The 18,681-nt window shown below is 50.8% G+C and overlaps 1 protein-coding gene across 6 annotated transcripts in view; it reads right to left on the bottom strand.

Moving 5' to 3' along the window:
* The window catches only part of SLC4A4 (solute carrier family 4 member 4), a 149,688-nt gene that overhangs the window by 101,657 nt on the left and 29,350 nt on the right, over window positions 1-18,681 (bottom strand). Inside the window, exon 1 of one of the 6 annotated variants that reach the window (XM_071555324.1) lies at window positions 16,638-16,917. The exons of the other annotated variants lie outside the window; for them this stretch is intronic. The gene's annotated coding sequence lies outside the window, so the exon portion shown is untranslated. Of the gene's footprint in view, window positions 1-16,637; window positions 16,918-18,681 lie in introns of those variants that run through there. 6 annotated transcript variants of the gene reach the window in all.

Genomic DNA, 18,681 nt, shown 5'->3' on the forward strand with positions numbered 1-18,681 from the left:
TGGATCTTAAGGGGAAAACTGGCAGAGTCCTGTCAGTGAAGCACCTCAGCAATACCAGGTATTGTCACATCCCATGGAACAGAAACACAAACTACAGAGAAATAAAGGGGGGAAATAATTTTAGGGCCTCTAAAGAGCTGTGCCTTTGGTTAAGCCCAGTTTAACCAGCTTAGAAGTAAAGGGACATCCAGGCACTTCTTGTCTAGATTCACATCCTCGTGACTGCTACTGCAACGTTTTGTAAACAAACCTAAAAAAAAATTTAAAAAAATACTGGGTTTCTATTTTCAGGGTCTAGACCTGACAGGATATGCTCCAGTGACAAAACACGAGCTGCTTGAGTAACTGGCCTCTGTGGGCCAAGGATTAGATCAGTGCCAAACATTTTTAGAGATGATGTTATGTGTCAGTAGGGTCTGAACACGAGTCACACACGGCCTACCCAGCACAGCAGCAACTGGAATCTGCCAGGCACCAGCAGACACAGTTCAGGCACTCAGCAACAGGACAAGGGGGCACGATGGGCTCAGGCTCTGCCAGGGGAAATTGAAGTTGGAGATCAGGAAAAAATTCTTTGCAGAGAGAGTGCTCAGACACTGGAATGGGCTGCCCAGAGAGGGGGTGGATTCCCCATCCCTGGAGGTTTTTCAGCTGAGCTTGGCCGTGGCACTGAGTGCCATGATCTGGTAAAGGGACTGGAGTTGGACCAAGGGTTGGACTCAATGATCTCGGAGATCTTTTCCAACCCAATCCATTCTGTGATTCTATGAAATCCTCTGCCAGACTACCCAGAAGGAACAAGACCAGCTTAGCACCATCAGGGCTCCCAGCCTTGCTGGCTGCATTCCTGCCAGCATCTGTTTTGTCCCTCATCTCATCGGGAAATCTTCCTGCAGGACTGTGCGTTGCAGCCCCGAACTGCTGCAGTTTTCCAAGCAGAGTGCGGCTCTCCCAGGGGAGATGGAGGGAGGGAGGGAGGGAAGGAGGGAGGGGAGGGAGGGAGGAAGGGAGGGAGGGGAGGGAGGGGAGGGAGGGAGGGAGGGGAGGGAGGGAGGGAGGGAGGGAGGGAGGGAGGGAGGGAGGGAGGGAGGGAGGGAGGGAGGGAGGGAGGGAGGGAGGGAGGGAGGGAGGGAGGGAGGGAGGGAGTGCTGCCACCGCCTGGCCGCGCAGCTCGGCAGCCCGGCGACCCGGGCACTGAGGGCACGGGAGAGGGAAAGTGGCGTTTGGCTGAAGAAAGCAGAACTGATGTGGCAATGGGAGCTGTTGTGCCGAGTTGTGACCGAGTTACAGCTCGCTGGGGTGAACAAACGCGTAACTGAGCTGGGGAGCAAGAGGGGAGAGTTCCTGCTCGCTGATAAGCTTTGGCGGGGCTGCCCATTTCCAGCGGCTGTTGCAATCAGGAAGAAACTCCGGCAAACTCCGGACTGACTGCACAAGGAAAGAGAAGCGGAGCCAGTTCCGTAACTGAAGGAGCGTAACGCGGAGCCGTGTGAAAGCCACGCTAAGGAGTAACCCGAGGAGCCGGGAGGGGAGTGGGGCGAGGGCTGAGGGAGGACAGCGGGTCACAGAGCTCCTGTGCCACAGCTCTGCCCCCCAGCCGTGGGGAAGCTCTGCACACTCCCGGGAAAAGCAAGGGAAGCAAAAGTGCTGCCTGTGCAAAACCAGCCACTCTCACTCGCTTCTCAGAGCCCAGCACTAGTGAGCTGCCAAGACTTTTTCCCTCGGAAAACTGCTGTGCACTAAGTGGAGTGGGAGCACGTGGATGGGGATGCTGGGGGAGAAAAGACAAACAGGGCACCATGGGCTGAGCTGTTTGGCAGGTCCCAAGTCCCACAAGAATTGTACCTGAATCCTCACACAAGCTGCTGCCCCTCACCACTTAGGTCCCAAACCCAAAAGGGGAGCCTGTTGCAGTGGGGAACACCCACAGCCCACACTGCTCCCCACGGGCAGGACCAACACTGCTTGTGACAGGCAACACCATCCAACCTTCAGCTACAGAGGGACCAGCATAACCATCAGCCAAATGCAGAGTTTCCCACAGCTGGGACCTGGCCCTGAGCAGGGAGAAGAGTCACCAAAGGCTTCCCTGTCAGTGCCACGCAGTGCCCTCACCAAGCCACCCAGGTGGGATGCCAAGTGTGCATCCCAACGGGAATGAGTCAGCAGGCCAAACAGGCTGCTCCTGTCAGCAGAGACACACAGATAACACCATTCCTTTCCTCTGCAACCTGCGAGGCATTGGGATACTGCCATTGTAGTGGCCTTGTGAGCAGGAGACCAGGAGGGAGAGTGGCCCCAGCTGATGCTCTCCCAGCCCGTACACAAACGCTTGAATAAACAGACCTAAAATGTGACCCACTCCTTTTTAGGGCCCTGATGTGGTTTGGTTTGTCACATTCCTTCATATGAGCTCTGTCACACAGAAAAAAAAAGAGCTTCTGACTATACTCAGCACGGTCTCGTTGATGCACTTTCAGAACATGCTGCCAAATTTATCTTGGATGCATTTCCCCTGTCAGCTCTAAAGCAGCATTTATTTACAAGCCTTCTCAACAAGAGGCTCTACTCACCCTGAGCAGAGCAGGACAGAACCCTCTGCTTCCTGCACAAAGAACCTGCAGTGTAATATTTACACACCAAAGAAATTCCCAATTAAGTCACCTCACTAGGTGAAATATTTCCCTCTACAGAGGTGTTCTCAGGGATCAAAATTGAGTCCCATGATAGGATTTAAATACGAGTCTCAGTCCTTGACTAAATCTTGTTTTCAAAAACTCTTACAGACTGGAACGTCAGGAACTCTTAAAGGTTTATCTCAACCCACAGGTGAGGCCTCTGAGAGCACCTTCCTGAAACCCAGGTAAGAAGCATTTGCATTTGTGTTGACAAAATGAGTTCTAACATTTGGCTTTCAATTTTAATCCCTGACAACTCTGTGAGAACTTTTCAAGTTGGATACATTCCAAAATGAAGTAATTCCTACGAAAGGCAATTAGGAGTGAATGAAGTTGCAGTTTTCTCGAGCACAAACAATAAAGTAACACTATCAAAACACAGGGAAATCCAAGGGGAACGCTGGCACTGGATGTCGGAGCAGGTGGAACAGTTGAAGCTTTTGTTTCATTATGTTTAGATTACTTACCATAAAATGACACAACTCTATAAAAGCTGATAAAGTCAGCTGCCTCTTTGTTTTCATTTCCTTCTCCTCAAGGAAACCATGGAGCTGGAACTGGAGCCTCAGCAAGAAGGCAGCACTGCACTCCAGCCTCATTTGGGACGTGCAGGATCTCAGTGCAAGCCCCTCTGCAATGGGATGGGGTGAAGCTCAGCTGCTGAGCCCCAGGTTCCTGCCACATCCCACACATCCAGCTGCTCCATTTCATGCAGCTACAGCCAGGAAAAGGTACAGAGACACCCTGAAAGGAATTCTGGCTTGGATCTCCACAGGAGCTTTGTCGGATGGAATCAGATGAATCCTCAGGAAGAAGTGATTTCAGACTGCAAATATTATGAATGTATCTGTTGGAGGATAACATAAGCCAGACACTTTTCATAGCTTAATTTTCTGCAAAGCATGAAATACAAATAATTTTTTAAAAAATCTTTCCTTAGAGGCAGAATGTCAGGTTTTAAACCCACAAGCAGTAGTGGATTTTTCCCAAAAATTATTATTTCAAGCCACCCTGTGGCATCCAATCTATTTTTTGCTGTTTATTTCCGTGACAATGTCATGTCCTGCGACACTTTTGTTACAGTTTCATGCCTTACAGGCAACCTCTTACTTGACCCTGTGTCTGTTTGAAACCAGTCCAGGGTTATAAAGCAGCAGCTGCTTGTTCCAGCATTACAAACCTGTGCTCTGCATCAGCTCAGCACACAATTGTCAAGGTACAGAATAGCCAGGATATCTGGACACACCTATATAGAAACCTGGATAGGGAAACACAACTCTGGGAATTTTTGCCAGCATCTGCCCGTGTCTTGCCCACCCAGAGTCTCCAAAAGCAAGGCATGGCCAGCCTGGCCCTGAGGCAGATTCCCACCTGTAAATGAGGATGTCAGAGCTCGGTCCTGCCTCTAGGAGAACAAGGTTATCTGGAATGGGAGGTGCCGAGTTGAAGCCCATTTCCCACTGAGCAAAGAACAGGCAGTGTGTACAATGTGGGGTGGGGCAGCACCACTCACCCAGGGCTGCTTTTCTGCAGGGAAAACAATCCAGCAAGCTCCATCCCAGCTTCCCAGCAAACCCCTCCTGCACTTGCCCTCCCCTGTGACTTCTTTGGAGGGGAAAATTCTCCACAGCCACCACCCCCAGCACGCCACACAGAACGTGTGAGACCAGCCCACACCTTAATATCACTTCTAATTTCACTGTAATTACAGTTTGGAGCGTTTTCCTTCCCTCAGGCTTCAGACTTTGAAACGCTCAGCTCGTGGAGCTGCACGTGGTCCCACCGTCACCTTCCCAACACCTGCCACCTGCTGAGGTCACTCTGAAAGCACCACGAAGCTGACACGGGCACAGGGACTGGGCTGGCTTCCTGCTGCAAGACCTGATCCAGCACCAAGCTCGGCTGGCAGAGGCAGAAAGGCTGTTGTATAAAACATTTTGGACATATCTGAAGCAGCCAAGGGAGCTAATGCATTCTCAGCACTTCCCAGAGTGCAGGCACAGCATTTCTGATCCAATTCCCAGAGTTCTGAAGAGATACTTGGTCTGACGATATGCTGGTTTCACAAAACATCACCCAGCACAAAGGGTATTTTTTTTTAACATGGATGATTTCAGGAATCTGCCTCACCACTTGCACAAGCAGGAAATTCTCAAGGTGTGTTTAGCATCAAACTTTACCTGGTTACCACATGACAGTCTCTGGAAAACTTGCAATTTTTCTCACTCCAAAGTGAGATGGGATGTGACACCACCTGAGCTCACATCCAAAGGAGTGTGATCAGAGCAAACAGCTGTAAAACCAAACCAGAAGGGCAAACCTACCAAAGCCAAATACCAGCACACACACATGACTCAGACAAGCCAGAAGACCAGTGGGCTTCCAACCTCATCCTCACCTGAGTGCCAACTGTTCATCTGCAAGTCTTGATAGTGACAGTTCCCTGGGGTGACAAGACAAAATCTCTGCTGAGGAAGGTCCCTGGCATCAGTCCCAGTGCATGCATCAAACACTAATTTAATAACAGTCACTCAAAACTAATGCAGACCTGAGAGCCAGGAACACAAGCAGCCAATTTCCAGACTAAGTGTTCTTCTTGCCTCCATTGGCTGCACTGGGAAGGAATAAAAAACACAAAACCCAGCAAAAAAAAAACAAAATAAAATTTAAAAAACCACAAAACCACAAGCCAGTGGAAGTTTACTGAAGATGAAGGAACAACATTTCCGGAGAGGAGAGAAGGGAGAGAAATGGAAAACCAAGTTATTTTAAAGCCATCTGAGACCAAACTGAACTAAAGAATTTCATCACTTCCACCAATTTAAGCTGCAGTCAGAGGCAAGTCAGTCCCAGCCCACAGCAGCACGGACCCAGGGAGCCATTCTGTCTCCCAGGAGTGCCAAGTGCTCAGCAAAATACTGATTACACAAGCCACAGAGCCCAAAGGACACAGGCCCCCACGAGTGACACCCACCGGGATCGCTCGGCACAAACACAACTGCAAGTGACAACTCCCTTCTGCGTGGCCACAGCTCCTGCTCCAGGAGAGCATCTGCTGTGCCTTCTGGGGACTGTGACTGGGCTGTGGTGACAACAGCAGCTATGTGTGGCCCCTGGCTATTGCTAACCAGCCTTACACCCACAGGCAGCCAAATGTTCACTCCTCAGAATTCCATGTCATAGTCTTGGAGGGGCAGGTTGGCAGAAAACAGGAAAATGTTCAGTCCTCAGAATCCCATGTCCTATTGGAGGGGCAGGTTGGCAGAAAACAGGAAAATGTTCACTCCTCAGAATCCCATGTCCTATTGGAGGGGCAGGTTGGCAGAAAACAGGGAAATGTTCACTCCTCAGAATCCCATGTCCTATTGGAGGGGCAGGTTGGCAGAAAACAGGGAAATGTTCACTCCTCAGAATCCCATGTCATATTGGAGGGGCAGGTTGGCAGAAAACAGCTGATCAAGAGCACCCACAGGCACTGGGATAACAGGCTGGGGGAGCCTCACTGCCATGGCCACCAGCCCACCACACCCCACCACCCTTGCCAGCAGCTGCAGAGGAAGCACAGGGAGGTGTTGAACACTCCCAGGGAACGGGTCACTGGAGCAAAGCACCACCTGAGGGTGCCCCTTGGCTGTCCACGCCCTCAGCTCAGGAGAGCAGCACGTCACGGTGACCCACTTGTCACCTCGCCTTCCACGTGTGATGCCAGCGAGGAGCGGCCCGACCCGTGATCTTTACACTCGGCCCTGCAGAGCAATTAGTCATTAATGAGAGTCTGGCCCAGAGCAGCAGGGGGCACATGATTGCGTTCTCGCCGCATTAGTCAGCGGACGCAGCGATCCGGGTTCCTTAACCAGGACACCAACTCCAACAGCAGGGACATGATGCAGCATAAAAGCAGAGCGGTATGAGCAGACAATGCGTGGCCCTGCATAAAGACAACCCACTTAGAAACGTTCGACCCACCTCACCAGCAAAATGTCTGTGCTGCTGGGCTGCCGTTTTGCTCCATGGCAGAGTTGGGATCTTAGTCTGGGTGTCAGGGCCCTAAAGCTGGGTTTACTCTCTCCTCCAACCACAGCCAAGAGTGCAGAACCCAAGTGCTGAGCAGGCAACTCTCAAGTTTTAGCAAGACTGTCCTCTATGTGACATCCATTTAAGGGCAGCTCAAAATAGACTTACATCAGCCTAAAACAAGACTGCGAAGAAAACAACAGCCCGGGAGCTGAAAACTCTTTTCTTTGCCAGAAAGTGTTCACAGCTACTTCTTGTGAACTCCTTCCTTGTGACCCATGGCCATGGAAGAACAACTCCTCCAAAACAGGAGTCCTCCAAAGTAACCCCAACACTCGTGTAATGACTAATGAGCTTGGACAGAACACCAGGCAGAGTTCTGCAAGAAAAGACAAAATGAGATTTTAGCATCTTTCAGACAATGTCTGGAAAACTTCATCCACTCAGGGAAAGGACTTGGAAAGAAATCATTCTTCTGGAGGGGAAAAAAACCTAAAAAATTAAGACCACTTTCACCTCCCTTCACCAGAGGAAGTTACTCAGCCTCCTCTACAGGCACTCAAGCAAGTTTGTCACTGGAATGAGCTCCTCTCCTGGTATGCCTAGTCCATAAACTCCCCAGACATTCCTCACATGTTCCCCTCAGATTGCCCAGGTTCCTCTGCAACTCAGGTTTCAAACCATGGTGTTTTAACACAAGCAAGATCCATAAAAAATATTCTATAGCTCCCTCCTTCTCTTTGCTCTTCTTCTGGAACTCTGTATAGAGCAAGAGTTGCTACATCTCTTTTAGGAGCTATAAACCCCAAGGCATCTTCAGGAACCACAAGTTGACATTCCCACTCTGTGCTGGTTTGTCTGGGGCACAGTTCTAGTTACTGCCCCAGTGCAGTGCTTTGCTGCCAGCTGGGATTAAATCAGGACAGTCCCTTTGGCACCCAATGTGGGGCACGGAGGGTTCAAACTAACGACAGATCGGACTGGAATGTGCGAGGTGGAATTTATAGCTCTTATTGCTCTCTGGCTATTAACCAGCAGGCTCTGGGCTTGCCATGGGCACCTGGCTGTGCACTGGAGCCCAGAGCTCATCCAGGGCCTCTTTTGCTTTCAGTGCTCACCATGCTGCTTATCACCTTGCTGTGCTGGGCCTGGGAACGTGGCAATAACAGCAACGACAACGCGCCCGCGCTGGCGAGTGGCCAGGGCAGGGCTGCCGGCCTGGGCAGGCTGGAACTCCACTGGGAACCTCAGCCCATGGGCTGTGAGCTGTGGATGAGTCTGTGGGAGTGGGACACCCTGAAGGGTAAGTCCATGCTGAGGACCTCAGTCCATGGGCTGTGAGCTGTGGATGAGTCTGTGGGAGTGGGACACCCCGAAGGGTAAGTCCATGCTGAGGACCTCAGTCCATGGGCTGTGAGCTGTGGATGAGTCTGTGCAGGAGTGGGACACCCCGGAGGGTAAGTCCATGCTGAGGACCTCAGTCCATGGGCTGTGAGCTGTGGATGAGTCTGTGCGGGAGTGGGACACCCCGAAGGGTAAGTCCATGCTGAGGACCTCAGTCCATGGGCTGTGAGCTGTGGATGAGTCTGTGCGGGAGTGGGACACCCCGAAGGGTAAGTCCATGCTGGAGAAGGTTCATCTCGAAGCATCTGGCCAAGCCCACGCTGTGGCAGACACGCCTTGAAGCGTCAGTGGCTGTGCCTGAGGTCATGCTGGAGCACCTCAAAGCTTGGGTCAACCATCCACATCTGCTTTCAGCCTCTTGTCCACATATATCTGCCTAAAACACCAGAGACAGCCACTCTTTGGGAAGAAACCTCAGAAAAATGACTTTCTGTAAGGTCTGAAACAGTTGGTTTGCTTTGGTGAAAGATACAACAGCACAACAGGATAAAGCAACTTTCACACTCCTTTCTTAAGCTGTCAGGGACAAGGAAATGTTTTACTGACCCAGTGGTTCAAAAAGTAAATAAATAAAAAAAAAAGACAAAACGCAGCTCTGCAGTTTGGCGTTTCAGGTGTGGCCACAAAACAAGTCAGCATGTCTGGGGATGGGGAGGGCAATGCATGGTCAGCAGCCATGGAGCATCATCTGCCCAGTGTGGTCATCTCCTGGCTCTTCATAGCTGTTCCTACTCATCCCTAACTCAGCAGAAATCCTTCTGACTGGTGTTCCTGGATTCTGTACTGACACATGTTGGTGCCTGCAATTCCACTGGGCACCTTCAGCTAGAAATCTCCATTTCAGAAGAGTGTACTAAAGCAGCCAACTCCACTAATTTAAAAGAAGTTTGGATCTGAAATTGCCTTTTGGGCCTCAGAAAGCAGAGAGAACAGATAGCTGTGGGTGTCCCTGGCAAGTCCCCCACCTCCCAGCCACAGCTGTAACCCCATGGCTGGACCCAGCTGGACATTTGCAGCAATCACACAGACACTGGAGACACCTGCTAACAAAGGACAGCTTTCTGTCCAGCACCCAATTGCAACATGGCTGTTTAAAGGTAAACGGGAAATAGGCTACAGTAATATTAAATCCCAGTTATCTGCACCCATTATCTTGCATTTTTTTATTGCCACGCAGAATGACTGGTCTGGGAACAGAGCCAGAAAAGTTGGGCTGATACCACAGTTCAAGACTTCATAGACATTTCTGGGAATTACAAGTTAAGGGTCACATCCAGAACCGGACTGACCTCTCCACAAAACCCCCCAGGTACCTTCACTGAGTCACAAGTCAAACCCTCCCAGGCAAACACTCAGCTCTTGGTAACCCGAGGCATTACTGGACAAGGAACACTTAATGCAAAGGTGTCTAATTCATCATTAAGAATTAAAAAGGCAGAAACAGGTTCAAGAAGGATGGCTTCATTTGTAGCAAAGTTACTACAGAAACTTTTCCAGCAATCTGCACTCTCACATTTCTGAAGGCTCAGGGGACATCCAGGTTACTTGCTGGGAGATGTATTTTGAGCACAATGAGCTTAAGTTGGGTTTTCAATGCTTTTTAATAAATTAGGTTGTATTGCTAATGTTCAGTGAACTGGGCTCTTCTAGCTTGATCTTTAATTTGAGTAATTATTTTAAAAGCTGGAGACACAATCTCCCTTTATTCAGTCTCTGGAGAGGATTCTGACACTGGAAGACACAGTCAGGGTTTCCACAGGGTTGTTTTGCAGCCTATTCCCTTTCAACAAAATTTATATATTGTATCTCTGGCAAGGAGAAGAGATGGGTAACCCAAGCAAAACTTGGGGAATAGGGAGGTTTATCTTTTGCAGCAATTCCTACTGTTTTGTTCACAGGTCCAGAGTGTCCATCTCAGGTAAATTACAGCACAAGGATGGCAGTAACATGCCCACCCCTTTAATTTAATTTATACTGCAATAGGGATAAGCCATGAGGCTGAGCAGGCAGAGCATCCTGGCTGGAGCTCCGTGCCCACAGAGTCCAAGGAAGGGCGTCTGGGCTTGCCTGGTGGATGAAGCACAGGCTTAAGCCCAGGCTTGCTCGCATTCCTTCCGTGCTAGCAGGATCCCAGGCTGAGCTCCAGAGCACTGCCAAGGGGGCAGCTGGGAACACAACGTAGGCAGGTGGAGGAGATGATGTCTGTAGGCACCTTCCAACTGCACCATGCTATTCTCAATCAATATTCTATTGTACAGCCTCTCTCTGACACCACCCTCGGAGTCCCTATCAAAGATGCACTCAAGACTTTGCACTGGTCTTCCATTGATTTCCAACCCCACCCTGCAGGCGGCTCACCGCTGCAATCCAGACTTTGGCCCTGCACCCCTCGGGCCCCACCGGATCAATTCCCTCCGTGCACTGTCCTATCTCACCACACATCTCTCCCAGTTCATGCCAGGGGCACTATTCATGCAGGACTCACCTCAGCATGGCCTTACAGGTCAATGGGTTGAACTGCCTCAAGGCCAGAAGTCACTTGTGCTGGAGTGTTTTGTGGGACTAAGGCAATGGCTTCGTGTTTCCAACCCTTCTGCACTGAGCCAGGTGCACTGCCCCGAGACTCCAGCAGCAGCACTAGGGAAGCATTCAGCACTGCTGCCATGGAATGCCACACTGGCATGACAGACTGTTCTGAGCTGGAAGGGACCCACAAGGATCATCGAGCCCAACTCTTAAGTCAGTGCTTCATACAGGGAATTGAACCCATGACTTTGGCATTATTACAACCAAGTTTTAACCAACTGAGCTGAATTCTACCACTCACCCCTCTGCCGGGACAGTGCTCCTCAAACCTGAGTACTGCTCACCTGAGAGATCATGGGATGTTAGACAATGGATGTGGAATGCTCCCATGGCTCCACAGGCTGGATTGCTGTGCCACTGGGGCTCTGGAACGGAGCTGGGCTGGGGACACGAGAGAACAAAGCCCCATCTCTTCTCCTCCTGTTCCTGCCCACAAGGACACACAGCAGGCTCTGTTGAGAGGGGCTGCTGGTCCTGAGCTGTGCTGGGTGTCTGCTGAAAGCACAAACTGTCACCCAGGGAAGTGAGCTCAGACTAGGCACATTTATCAAGAATTTCGGTACAATCTGCTTCAGGATCACCACATTTGCCAACTCAGAGCTGAGCAAAACGAGTGGGTCCAGTTCTCGCGTATGGGAAATACACACAGGTTTAATATGCTCAAATGCCACCTTTCCTCGAGCTACTGAGCAACTATTTCCCAACCTCATTCTAAAGAGTCTTCTCATATTTAGCAACCTTGATGAAAGATCTTTACGCTTACACTGAAGGGCTGACAATGTGTCTGAAGTGTTATCCACTCACAGGTACAATAAAAGCAGTTAACTTTTGCAACCTTCTGGTCAAGGTTAAGAGTTGAAATGAGATCAGTAAACCTTCAAGAGGTGATTAAAATGAAGTAAAAGCTTACTAAAAAAAACCTAATGGGAAAAAACCTGAATCTTCCAAGTTGCACACACCAGTGCAAAAGAGAGGCAAGTTCTGTTTCTGTGCTTACTATCCAAAACAGGGAAAAGAGGAAAATTGCAGTAAAGATGATTAGTTAACACACAAGACTCCAGCTGTTGTCTTTGACTTCAGATTACACATCTGCATAGTCATCAAAATCAAAGCCTTTGCTAGTTTTGCTCAGAAAACAGGAGCAGAAAAAGACAGAACACACCAGGGGAAAAAATCCTAAGTGAAAAAAGCCAAAAAATTGTTGCACTTGCAAATCCACCAGGATTTCTGGCATAACACCAGCCCATTGGGATAACTTGCAAAAGAAAGTAAAATTCAATCTCCCCTGGGGAACAATCACATCAAATTTCAGTCTGTTCCACTAACTCCACAGATGAGCAGCAGTCACCTCACAGAGGTCAAAAGAAGAGGTACCATTCCCACCACGGTCCCCAAGGTTCTGTATTATTTACATATTATTATTATTGTTAATTATATTATCATTAGAACTGAGTGCAGCTATTTGGGTAAGGATCACTTGAAACAGAATAAAGAAATTTGAGTAATCCTCAGTCTTAAAAGAAATCATTCAAACAGTTCCCACCACCACCAAGCTCATGCTCTTACCTCGCTCTGAGATGCCAGACAGAGGGATCAATACTTAGGGCAGGCCAATTAAGGCTTTTTTTAAGACAAATCTAATATAGAATATGGAGCAATCTATATTACAGAGTGGCAAAATAGCAATATGGTCGTGCTCCCCTATGAATGTAGTTCTATAACACAGCTGGGCTCTGAAACACTGGGACTTGGAAAATCCTCCTTCCCCCTGAAAGGATTTCCTTAGGAGTAGTAAATATACAGATCAGCCATATTCTCTACCTCTCTCCATACACATTTATGAATATAAATAATACATCCTTTTTAAATCCTCCTTCAGTCTCTGTTTTACTTTGGCAGCAGAATGAGCCCTCCTGACAGCACAAGTTTCTGGCATTCGAATGTTTGCAGTTCCCTTGAGCCACAAATTCGAAGGATTCTGATATTGGTGACACTGAAACGTTTCTTCTGATTTTTCTGCTGAGAAAACCAGATGAAAACAGGGCTGTTTGCAATTTCCTCTGCTGCACTCAGAAGGCTCAGCCATGCTCCAACACCACGGATTGACACACCTGCTCAGTTTGGGCAGAAATCCACAGTTCCAAACCAAACCAAAGGCCAAGAGCTGAGACGGAGGTTTCTCTGATTTTCTAATTTCTTATGTAAAACTCCACGCAGCTTCACCCCACTGACAGTCCCTGTGGCAACTCCAAACCTTCCTCAGGTGAAAAGCTCCTAATTGTGGGGCAGCAATTCAAAGGCATTTTATCTCTTCAGTTAATGTAATTAGCCGACTGAGAAACGGGAGTTGTGCAGCGTTTTCCTTATGCCATGCGCTGTTTTATCACCCCATTCTGGGCGCTGTGGTTGCCTCCGACACTGTCCCACGGCAATAAAGAGCATTCCTGCCACCAACTGCACACAACCCTGAGCAAACCCGGGAGAAACGAGATGCTGCAGCAACTCAGAGTTCAAGGGCAGGGGGGCAGAGCCCTGGCTTGGAGTGGCTGTGGGAATTCCTGCAACCTGGACCGTTTTATGGCTGTATTCTCATTGCAGCCACACAGTGAACTGAGCTTTCTTTCCTAAGGGAAAGCCTCTGCCTCCCCACCCGAGCCCTGCTGCTCAGGAGGAGCACAAAAGAGGAGCTTTCCTTCCACCAGACTCAGCACAACGACACGGAGACAGCTCCTTTATCAATATTAACTGCAAACTGCTATTAGTGGCTTTTCAGAGAGCACTCCCCCCGTGCCGAGCCTTCTAAGTGGATTTGAAGCCGGAAGCAGCTAATTGAGTTGGAACGAGGAGGTACCAGAACCCTTTTCATTTGCTCAAAGCAAGAGCTCCCATTCTAATCTAATGCGCACAGAAAACCCGGGCGAGGCGGGGCGCTGGAGCGTGGGGAGGATGCTCCTGTGCCGGCCCCGCTGCTGCTCCCAGCGCAGGGAAGGAGCTGCACTGCAAACCAGCAGCACTCACACTGTCTGGATAAGGCCACGTGTAACAATGGCATGACACAGAAAATAAAAAAATAAGTTTAAAAAGTAAAAATCAGGCGATCAGCAAAGCCACACTCACATGTGGCTTTTTCTATAACTCCCTGAAGGGAAGTTCTGGCCAGGTGGGGGTTGGTCTCTTCTCCCAGGCACTCAGCAATAGGACAAGGGGGCACGATGGGCTCAAGCTCTGCCAGGGGAAACTGGAGATCAGGAAAGAATTCTTTGCAGAGAGAGTGCTCAGGGATTGGAATGGGCTGCCCAGAGAGGGGGTGGATTCCCCATCCCTGGAGGTTTTTAAGGTGAGACTGGCCGTGGCACTGAGTGCCATGATCTGGTAAAGGGACTGGAGTTGGCCCAAGGGTTGGACTTGATGATCTTGGAGGTCTTTTCCAACCCAATCCATTCTATGGATGTGGCACTGAGTGAGAATCCACCACATCTTGATCCAGCCCCACTGTGATCACCAGCCCAGGGCACTCCATGATCACAGTGGGGTTGGATCAAGGGTTGGACTTGCTGATCTCAGAGGTCTTTTCCAACCCAATCCATTCTATGGATGTGGCACTGAGTGAGAATCCACCACATCTTGATCCAACCCTACTGTGATCACCAGCCCAGGGCACGGAGTGCCCTGGGCTGGTGATCACAGTGGGGTTGGATCAAGGGTTGGACTTGCTGATCTCGGAGGTCTTTTCCAACCCAATCGGACTTGCTGATCTCGGAGGTCTTTTCCAACCCAATCCATTCTATGGTTCTATGTGGCATGAAGGCACACAGGAGCATCACTTGCTGTACCCACAGGGCCTGTTTTGGGGCATCCAACTCCAAAAATAGCTATTTCCTCCAGTATGTTTTTGCTCAGAACAACATCTTGCCTCTGTGGCTGTGCCTCTGACAGGACAGCACCTCTGACTCCGACTGCAAATAGCAGTTTGCAGATTTACTGGCAGAAAAATAAACAAAGCTTTTCTTTTTGCTCTCATACAGCAATTTTCCTTCACAACTTTTCCCAAAGCACCTTCCAGCTCACTATTTATTACAGCTCTCCAGGGTGGCAGCATTAGAAACCCTTCATCCAGAGACACTCTCCTCACCCTCTCTGATAAGGAGGTAGATCCAAAAACAAAAGGAGTTATAGATTTTCCCTTCTCATGGGGATGTTTTTCTTTGAACTGCACTTGGTGCACAAATTCAACATTTTGTTATCAGTGTTAAGACATCAGTAACCAAAGCACTTGCCCTACACCCACAGCATTTTAAAAGCTCCCTTTAAAAACCTGCTGCAAGGAATACCTCAAGGCAGCACCAGGATATGAGGCTGTTCTCTGGCTGCAGAGGAGTTCCAAGATTTAAAATCATAACGTGAAAGTTTAAAGGAAAAACCCGCAGAGTTGTGACCTGCAGAAAATCCTGCCGGACCTTGCTGGGAGCAGACTGGATGAGTGCAGGGTGTTACCCTGCCAGGAATGCCCCGTGCACACCAATGAAAGCTCCATCCCTCCTCCCCACAGCCAAAAAGGAAAAACAAAAATAGAAAAATCTGTAATTCCTTCTCATCCCACTTTCAGCTCAGGACAGCAGCACCACATGGTGCTGCCCCTGCTCCTCTGTGGTCAGTGGTCCCTGCCCTACAGTTGGCAGCCCCTTCAAATCTTGGAAACTTGGCTTCCTAAAGCCGCTGACAAACGTTTGCTGTTTGGATCCCCTCCTGACTCTCAGAGGCAGGTGAAGTTACTGAGCTGAAACCAGGCTCTGCAAAACAGAACCCTTCCATCTTCTGACATGACACAAGTCACCAGGAAAGGTCTTTGAGCACAGAACGGCAGGGCAGGGAAGGAAGGGCACAGACTGGGACAGATCAGCTCATGTGCACTCTCTCAAAGAGAAGAGGTGCAAACAGCCCCGGTTAATCATTCTGCACAGGACTGGAAACTGTAACGACAACATGAAGGTTCGCATTAAACAGCTGCTGAGGTTCGGGAGCATGAAGGGTTTCGGTTAGGGGGGCTCAGTACCTTGCTCTTAATGCACAATTTTCTCCTGATACCAACCAAAAGAAGAACGGGGCATATTCCTGCAGCCTGTCACACCAGCACTGAGCAGCACATTCTGTCCCACACACAATACACAACCCTGCACGCTTTGCTAAATCCACCTTAGCAAAGTTTCTTTTTTTTTTTCCATTGGAAAATCCATAATTATGGGAATAACCAGAAGCACAAAGCCCCTAAGGAGCCTGCAGCACACGCACAAAGTCACGTTTAGATGCACAGCAACTGCACCTCTCAGACACAAAAGGAGCAAGTACCTATATATAGTACGTGGGGCAGTTCGACAGAGCTGCTCCTGCTCGGATGTGCCCCAGGGCCCAGCCTCGCTCCTTACGCACCCAGCTCCAGCACCGGGAGCAGCTGTGCGGAACGACTCCGCAGGCTCCCTCCGTGCGCTCCTGGGAGAGGCTTTTCCCACGCCGCGGGAGCTCTGGGCACATCCGAGCGCCCCTGCTCCTCCTGACCGCGAGCGCCGAGGGGATGCGCTCCCAACGCAGGACATACCCCCGGTAATAAACAGCGTTGGAAAGAAAAAAGAACAAGCCCAAAGATGGATAAAATCCTCATTTCCCCCGTGCCTTCCCGCTCGGGATGGCAGCGCTCCACAGGAAGCGCAAAAAGAGCAAACAAGCAGCGAGGAGCCGGTCTTGGATAATAGAACACCCCGCACGGCCACATACCGGGTGGAAAAGTGAAAGCCTGGCAGGGACGAGGGGTCCCGTCCAACCGGCAGCTGCTGACAATTCGCTAAAGTGAAACCGCAAAGAAAAGTTCTCAAACACCGCGAAACGTTTCGAAAGTTGCCTCTGGCTGAGCTGGGCACCGAGAGACAGAGCGAGGAGAGAGCAGCGCGTCCCGGCGCTCACCTGCGGGGCTCGGGCTTGCGGCGCTCCTCCAGCTTGGCGGCGGGCGGCGGCTGCGGGGCAGCCGGGGCGGCGGGCGGCGGCTGCGGCGGCGCTGCGGGCGGGCTCAGCGGGGCATGGCGGCGAAGCTACACCTGCTCCTCCGTGCCCGTGTCCCTGTGTCTGTCCGTGTCCGTGTCCGTGTCCGTGCGGGGGAGCGCCCGCGGCAGCCCGAGAGAGCGGCGCGGCTGTGCTGGCGGCGCCGGCCCGGCCCGCATTTAAAGCCGCCGGCGGGTCGGCCGTCCCCTCGCCCGCTCCCATCCCGGCCCGTCCCGTCCCATCCCATCCCCTGCCGCCGCTCGGCGTCACGGGGCCCGGGGGCGGGGAGCCCGGAGGAGGAGTCTGCGGGCCGGGGCTGCGGCCGCCCGCCCCGAGCCCCGCGCTCCGGGCGCTGCGGGGCAGGTGCGGAGCCCCGCGGAGCAGCAGGACCCCCCCCCGCCCGCTGCGAATGGCCCTGGCCGCGGCCACCCCCTGCCTCAGGCCGGGACGTGCCACCCCGCCCGGAGAGGGGGGATGCGCTCCCCTGGGACTGGGGTTGCTGGCACCCCGCGGCTGCTGGGAGTGCGTCCCACTCCCACGGAGGGGTCCCTGCCACTGGAAACGCGTGACCCAGGTGGTATCTGGGCCAGAAGCACACAGCACTGAGGAAAAAACCCACCCAAACAAACCGTCCGAACAAAAACATAACCCACCCCACCCCAACAACAACAACAACAAAAATCCCATGGAAACTGTAGGAAACCAACATTCAGTCAGTTCATTGTAATTTTCCAAGGAAATAATACCTTACGTGTGGCTTCTCCTTCGCTTCCAGCATGGCAAGGCTCACCTCGTTCACCAGCCTAGTCCCAGTTTCTCCTCTCCCAGCTACACACACACTTCTACGGACACTGATCACCCTTCCAAAGCTTCCCTCCAGACGGGTGTTGGGTAAGAGCAGCAGTACCAACATCCCACATCTTGTTCAGTCAGCTGTGGGCCCTGCCCTCAGTTTGACTGTCCAGACCAAGGTGATGAGAGGCATAAAATATTTTTAAAACCCGGAGCTCTGCAAACAGCTCACAAGGAACATGGCAGAACAGCAATCCATCACGGGAAGGACACAGACTCTCAGGGGAACAAAGGAGGCTATTGTAGCTCTGTAGGGGGAAAACTCCCCTTCTTCAGAAGGTTTAGGATTACCACAGGGCAACTGCCTCTTCGGCTGCTCCTCAGCTACCAAGTCCCACTTTTGTCACCTGTCCAGACTCCGTACTAGGGAACTCACACACAATCCAGTGGCCAGGCAAAAAGGCAGCAGCAACAGAAATCACAACACTTGCAGAGTGGAGTGAGAGCACTGCAGAAGTATGTCCTGGCTGAATTGCTCCTCTCCCCGGCTGCTGTTACCCCTGTGCTGTCCCCAGCCCCTGAGAATAGGCAGCTGGCTTTAAGCCACTGTCCCCTCATCCTGTTTAAAGTTTTCCTCAAAGATCTCAGAGATACAGTCTGCACATAGTGGGTCAGGACTTGGGCTCCACTGCTCCCTGTAATAAATGCAGTCCCTCAAGTGCATGTTCTTCAACAGCCAGTGAGTTTCCAGGGGGTACAGCAATGACTCCCATTGCTCACAGCTGTATTTCATTTCAGCTAATGACAGTCCCTTAACCAAAGCAGAGCACCAAATCGATGAGCTTTGTATACTCAAGTCCTAACTCAAATAATACATCTTCTCCTCTTCCAAGGGCTGCAAAGCAAGGACTCCTCTCTCCATGCTCTAACTCCCCAATGATGTGTCAGTTAGACTGTACCTTCACTTCACTTTATTTTTAAATGACCTGGGAAGCTCCTGAAGAAAAGACACATTAGCCAGTTGATTAGATTGCTGTTGCTTCTTGCCACTTAGACAGCTCATGGGGGCTCTGGGGTTCCCCAAAGGTTGTGATCCCTCAGTGAAAGCACCTCCTGAATGCTCCTCAGCAGCACTCAGAGCCACAAATAGCTCTCAGCTCACTATATTGGTAACAAA

Source organism: Pithys albifrons, chromosome 5 (genome assembly GCF_047495875.1).
Source record: "Pithys albifrons albifrons isolate INPA30051 chromosome 5, PitAlb_v1, whole genome shotgun sequence".
Taxonomy (NCBI): Eukaryota; Metazoa; Chordata; class Aves; order Passeriformes; family Thamnophilidae; genus Pithys; species Pithys albifrons.